This window comes from Panthera leo, chromosome E1 (assembly GCF_018350215.1).
Source record: "Panthera leo isolate Ple1 chromosome E1, P.leo_Ple1_pat1.1, whole genome shotgun sequence".
NCBI lineage: Eukaryota > Metazoa > Chordata > Mammalia > Carnivora > Felidae > Panthera > Panthera leo.
In genome coordinates, this window is record NC_056692.1 from 11,179,698 (window position 1) to 11,186,285 (window position 6,588).

General features: G+C 50.0%; 1 long non-coding RNA gene across 1 annotated transcript; it reads right to left on the minus strand.

Annotated features, from left to right (window-relative positions):
• Window positions 1–1,519: 1,519 nt before the first annotated feature.
• LOC122207050 lies at window positions 1,520–4,488 on the minus strand. Its single transcript, XR_006196651.1, has 3 exons — window positions 4,316–4,488; window positions 3,361–3,504; window positions 1,520–1,773 (listed from the first exon to the last, which is right to left on the minus strand). It is a non-coding gene; the product is annotated as an uncharacterized LOC122207050 (long non-coding RNA).
• Between the last annotated feature and the right edge of the window lie 2,100 nt (window positions 4,489–6,588).

The following is a 6,588-nucleotide window of genomic DNA, read 5'->3' on the forward strand; positions in this document are numbered from 1 at the left end:
CGGAGACAGAGACAGACAGAGCATAAATGGGGGAGAGGCAGAGAGACAGAGGAAGACACAGAATCCGCAGCAGGTTCCGGGCTCTGAGCCGTCAGCACAGAGCCCAACGCGGAGCTTGAACCCACGGGTCACAAGATCAATACCTGAGCTGAAGTCGGATGCTTAACTGACTGAGTCACCCAGGCGCCCCTTACATTTTTGCTCTAGTCCTGACATTGTCCTGAGGTTCAGAGCCACACATCATCACCCCTTGGAAATCTAACGCATATTTATCTAGACTCAGCGCATCCGAAGCTGACCTTCTGCTCTTCCTCCAGACCTCTTCCACCTGCAGCTGTTGTACCTGAGACTGACCAGTTGGTCACCAAATCGATTCCCCTGTCCTCCCAAGCAACCAGCTAGGCCACCTTTCCACCCTTGTAGTTGGGTGCGGCCGCTGATCAGGGAAAAGCGATGCCCACCCCTTCCAGACCCGGCGCATGGAAGCCTGAAGCTTGATCCTCTGCCTCCCCCGGGACGGTTGCAGAAGGCAGGGGTTAAAGACGGCAGAGCCTCGTCCCTGATGACTGGTGATGACTGGTGGGGAAGAACCCACGCCCACCTTGTGCCAACTGGATTTGGTGGGAACGACCAACAGACGTCCATTAGCTCAAGTCCTGAGAGTTCAGGGTATCTCTTTCTAGCAGCTGGAATACACAACTGTTCTGTTTTCTTTATTTTTTCAAAGTTTACTTATTTATTTATTGAGAGAGAGGGAGAGAGAGAGAGAGAGAGAGAGAGAGAGAGAGAGAGAATGAGCTGGGGAGGGGTAGACAGAGAAGGGGACAGAGGATCCCTGACAGCAGAGAGCCTGATGCGGGACTCGAACTACCAAGCCGAGCCATGAGATCATGCATGACCTGAGTCAAAGTCAGACGCTTAACTGACTGGGCCACCCAGATGCCCCAACTGTTGTTTTCTTAGATTTATCCCTTTAGCATCCATTCATTACATTCCAGGACCCATACTTTTAACTATGTATTTTCCTCTTTTCTTTATTCTTGATGCTCTGGCATTTGTGGCCTTGCTGACTGGCCTTGCTGACTGAGGAGACACCGCCCCTCCCAGGGCCAGCCAATTCTTAAAGATAGCTAAGGGCTTCCCGCTTCCCAGTATGCCATTCATGTGCAAACCACCGATCTCCACCCCAGGCCTCCAGCCACCTCCTTATCAAATGCTCACACACCAAGCCAATATCCCTCGCCCTGATCGCCCCAGAGCCAGGTTCCAGACAACTAAGGACAGCCACATGCCCCAAGGCCCACTGGAATTATTAAAACTAGTCAATTCTAGATTCTTTTTTTATTTTTTTGTAATGTTTATTTATTTTTGAGACAGAGAGAGACGGAGCATGAGCGGGGGAGGAGCAGAGAGAGAGGGAGACACAGAATCTAAAGCAGGCTCCAGGCTCCAAGCCGTCAGCACAGAGCCTGACACGGGGATGGAACCCACAAACCGTGAGATCATGACCTGAGCCGAAGTCAGACGCTCAGCCGACTGAGCCACCCAGACGCCCCCATCAGCAAATCCTTTTGGCTCTACCTTCGAAACACATGCAGATGAGGACCTCTCCTCTCTTCTCTGCTGTGGCACCACCACGTCGCCCAGGTGCACGGTGGCCTCCTGATCGCTGTCTCTGCACGCTTGCTCCTTCAGGCTGCCCACCATCCACCAAAATCCTTTACAACCTGCATCGGGTAACGTCCCTCCTCTGCTCACATCCGCCAGCGACTCCTGAGTGCAAGCCCAAATCGTTATCACGACAGCGATCAGTGAGGTCCCGCAGGGGCTGACTCTCCTATGTGTCTCCCCCACTGCCCCCCCACGGCCATGTTCTTGTCACCTCTGCCCTCACCTCCTCCTCCTCCTCCTCCTCCTCCTCCTCCTCAGCTCCTTGTTCCTCTAGCACAGCTGGCTCACTGTCTTGGGAACTCTGCCCGGACTGTCCTTCTGCCTGGAGTGCTCATCCTCACACATCTGCTTGGCTCACCCCCCACCTCCAGGTCTTGGCTCAAATGTCACCTGTTCAGTGAGGCCCAGTGAGGCCCGGCAACCCACACCCCTCCCCCAGCTGGCGCTCCCAGTCTGCTTTTACTCTTCCTGTAAGGCTTATCATTTAACAACACATCTGATATTACGGGAGTTTTTTATGCTATTGTTATGTAGCCCTCCCCTTAAGAACACAGGCCATTCTTGGGATTTGTTGTGCAAGGACGCATCCCAGGCACACCGAACCGTGGCTAGCACACAGTTAAGTGCTCAGAAGCATTGGCCAAGGGGCGCCTGGAGGGCTCAGTCGGTTAAGCATCTGACTCTTGATTTTGGCTCAAGTCACGGTCTTGCAGTTCGTGGGATCGAGTCCCGTGTCAGGCTCTGTGCTGTTGGCTTAGGATCCTTTCTCTTGGCCCCTCCCCTGCTCGTGCTCTCTCTTGCTCTCTCTCAAAATCAAATTTTTTTATTTTTTATTTTTTTTATTATAGGAAATTTATTGTCAAATTAGTTTCCATGCAACACCCAGTGCTCATCCCAAAAGATGCCCTCTGCAATGCCCATCAACTCCCCTCCCCTCCCTCCCATCCCACATCAACCCTCAGTTTGTTCTGTTTTTAATAATCAAATTTTTTAAAAAGCATTTGCCAAATGAGTGAAAGCCCTGATGAACATAAGCACTGACACCAGAAATGAAGTTCTAGATGGGGGTGAAATGTTCACTGGCTCTGTCCACACATGAGCCAACAAGATCAGGCTGGCATTTGCTATTCTGTCAGATACTAACAAACTATGTTGCCTCCACACTCCAACCAGCATCCCAAGCCTGAAAGCCCTTCTCTTCACTTCCGTGGGAAGCTCAACCCTTCCCTGCACACTGGAATCATCCGGGAACTTCAAGGCACTGGGGAGGTTGTGATAGAACTGGTCTGGGGGTGCTGCTGGACAAAAGAATTGTAAATGAGTTAGGTGATTCTGATGTTCAACGGAGTCTGAGAAGCACTGCTCCAATTCGAGAAGCACTGCACCAGTTCGAGAAGGTGTGGAGGGAGGGAGCCATTCACTGAGCAAATAGGGAGAGGAATGAGGACCAGTGGGGGAAGCAAGCTGCAAAATCAGAAGGGGAAAAAAAAAAAAATGGCAAAATGAACTTGAATTTCAGCCTCTGCTCCTCTACAAATGAAAAGCCTTGCACGTTTTGCTTGCTGTGTGCAAGTAGGGAGTTTCAATCTTTAGATATTTGGGAAGAAAAATCTGGAAGAAAGAGCTACTCAATTGCAATCCAATTTTCGGGCACTTTTCTGTGTCAAAGCCAGCTGCCTGTTTCATTACCGGGCAATTTTAATGCTTTCCTCCTCAGGTGCAGTTGAGGTTGATGCAGGCAGCGTTGATATTTATAATTTCTCCTTTGTCCTGTCCTGCAGTGGGTTTCACGCCTACTACGATCCACACATTTTCCACCACGCCCAAGGATGACTTAAAAGCAAAGTGAAGGAAAGGTTAAAACTGGGAACCCAGCACGAAGAAAGAGGGTCTTGACTCCTGGTGGGGATCAGAAAAATGTCAATTTCCACTCTATTCCTGGTAGTTCCCTGAGGCCCCAGAGGGGGGGCTTGGAATGCTCCTGCATTGCCTCAATGCTTGGAATGGCACCTTGCACATGGCAAGCCTCAGCAAATACTTTGTGTCATTATCCAAGCAAGAATGACATGTTACATGGGTGGAGCATTTCTACGGTTTAACAGGTGCTTCCAGGAGCACCTCCTCCAGCCCCTCAACTCTCTGACCTATGTGGAGATTGTTCCTTCCGCTTTCCAGGCTCAGAGGGTTTAGCTGGTACATGGGAGGTCCCTCTAGGCCTTAAAGGTAGATGTGGGAGGGAGAGCCCAGGCATCCCACACCTTACTCCCCCGACAAAACCACCAGTAAATGGTGTCTTCAACCGTAGGGCTTCAGCCTTGTGAACAGCAGATTCCTTTCTTGACCCATCTTGGGAGGAAGTTTATTATCACTGTTGTTGGAACAACAGGAGATCAGATGATACTTTATATCCACAGAGGAACTGTGCCCTGACATGGATGTAAGTTCCCTTAGCCTTTCAACTTGCTCAACCTTAAACCTTTTCAACATTATTAACGTTTTCTCAGAATTCACAGGGAGTTTCTGCTGCCTTCCTTGGCGCTGCCTAAGGAGGTGGTACCAGAAACCTAACACTAGAGCAAGGGAGCCAAGGTGTTCTGGCAATGCCCGTCGGGGTGGTTTGTAAAAATCGGGAGTCAGGCCTTACTGGCTGGGCTACAGCCCTCGGCCACAGGGTGTGGAGAACTCAAGGGCCTGAACTTGCCGCTGACATCTGGCTTCAGGACGTTGCTGGTGCAGCCATCTGGGAGCCCGGGTGCGTTGGGGCTCAGGCATTTCCTCTGAGGACCAGTCCCCGTCCGCTTTGCGGGTGCCCGCGCCGGTCTGAGAAGCAGCCAGTGAACAAATACCTCTGTTAATTTTCTGTGTGTTAAGTAAAAGCATACATCCTAAACACGTGCCAAAAAAAAAAAAAAAAAATTGTTCCCACATGTTTAAAGAAGTGTAGAAATTAACAAAACGGAGCTCAAACATCAGTGTTGAGCAGCAGTTGACAACACCGAAACGAGGAGGGACAAGGACACGGACTGCATCAGTCCCCCAGAGGGGGCCTCGGCCCGGAAACCTCCACAGACACAGGGCCAGAAAGGGGGCTGGATTCTTCTACCAGAACGGTTTTGATTTAGAAATAGGACAAGGAGCGCCTGGGTGGCTCAGTCGGTTATGCGTCCGACTCTTGACTTTGGCCCAGGTTGTGATCTCAAGGTCCGTGAGACTGAGCCCCGAGTGAGGCTCTGCACGGACAGCGTGGAGCCTGCTTGGGATTCTCTCTGCCCCTCCCCCACTCATTCTTTCTCCCTCTCTCTCAAAATAAATAAACTAAAAAAAAAAAAAAAAAAAGAAATAGGACAAAGTCACTGCTTAAATACCTTTATTATTTTTTAAAAATTATTTGGACATTGATAGCTCTGCAAAATACTTCTCCCATCCCAGACCCTCAAACCCTTTCCACATGTCCTCCCTAAAGAAACAAAATACTCATACTTTGTGCCCATTCAAATCTAATTTTTAAAAACATGTAAGATTCAAAATCAAATATTTTTCTTTCCCAGAACTTGTTAGTAATTTTAAACCACAATGCAACATACTTAATGGCATTTCTTTTTAAAAATTAGCTTATCAGACTATTTTATGAGGAAAAAAAAAATCAATTCAAGGCCTTAGAATATAAATTCCCTGTTTCTGAAAGCAAAAGACGTTGAAAAGCCCCTTTGCTCCCCTGGAGTTTGTGATTTCCACGTTATCAACAGAACCAGCACACAGATGGGACTTTCTACTTCATGTGAAGGATTGCTTAGTTACTTTGGGGCTGCAGCTGAAATGCTGTAAAGTTTGAGAGGATGGGTGGGTGGGGAGGGATAATTCCAGCACAGAGGAGAGACGAGGCTGGGGGTACAGAACGGAAGCTTTCTGAGCAGTGGAAAGAACAGCCAAATCCCTAGGATCCTACCTCATGGCAGGTTTGTTTGGGGTGGAGGAAGACGGTAGAAAATCTGCATCCTGCACTGATTTCTTGATGATGAACACAAGCGTCAGCCAAAACTATTGCACAGAGTACCAGAGGCACGTAAACCACGGAGGAGGTTCAGGAAAGAATAACCACAGAGGGGGGTGATCCCCAACATTCCTTGGGGAACTGAGAGAAAGAGGAGTTGACGTGGATTCTTTGGGAATTACCAAGAGGAGGTGGGCAGGCAATCCCTTCCCTGTCCTCAATGGGCAGATTTTTACACAAGCAAACCTTCATCTCGGGTGTGCCCAAAAGATCTAGCAAAGGTATCACTCGATTTTCCCCAGTACAACTTCATTACCTAGCTAAGAGAGGGAGGGAGGAAGAGATCCTCCAACAGGACCTGGCCCGTTTGGCTAGCTGAACAATAGCAGCGTTTCCAAATGGCCTTCCCTGCCCGCTGACTGCCCGGCTGACCTCTGAGCCACACATACAGGGCCCCGATGAGCTCACCCCTCGTTGGGTTCTGAGCGGGGCCTAGATCCTTCAAGGAGCTTGCAAAACTCAGGCAAGATTTAGGAGCCTGCGGCGAGAGGGGATCTGGGGTGACATGGCCGGCCCGTGTGGCCAGGGAAAGCCAGCACGGCCCCACAGTCTCCTTTTACTGTCAAGCGACGCCTGCCAGCTAAACTGAGGCCACGCGAGTGCGGTCTCCTCGGTACTCTGCCATCAGCTGGTGTGACCAGAGCCAGCCGTCCTGATGCCTTCTGGAGTTTCAGAATCAAGAAAACATTTGACTCATCTCTGGGAACGGACGTGAATCATTTTTCCACTGCAGTCGCCGGGGCAACGTTTTGGGGCTCCAAAACCCTGGCCTCACCAGATGGGTTGGTCTCACCTCCGTACAAAGCCTTAGGACTACGCATCCTAGGTGTCCCGATGCCCACTGACTAGAATCCCAAGTACTTCTC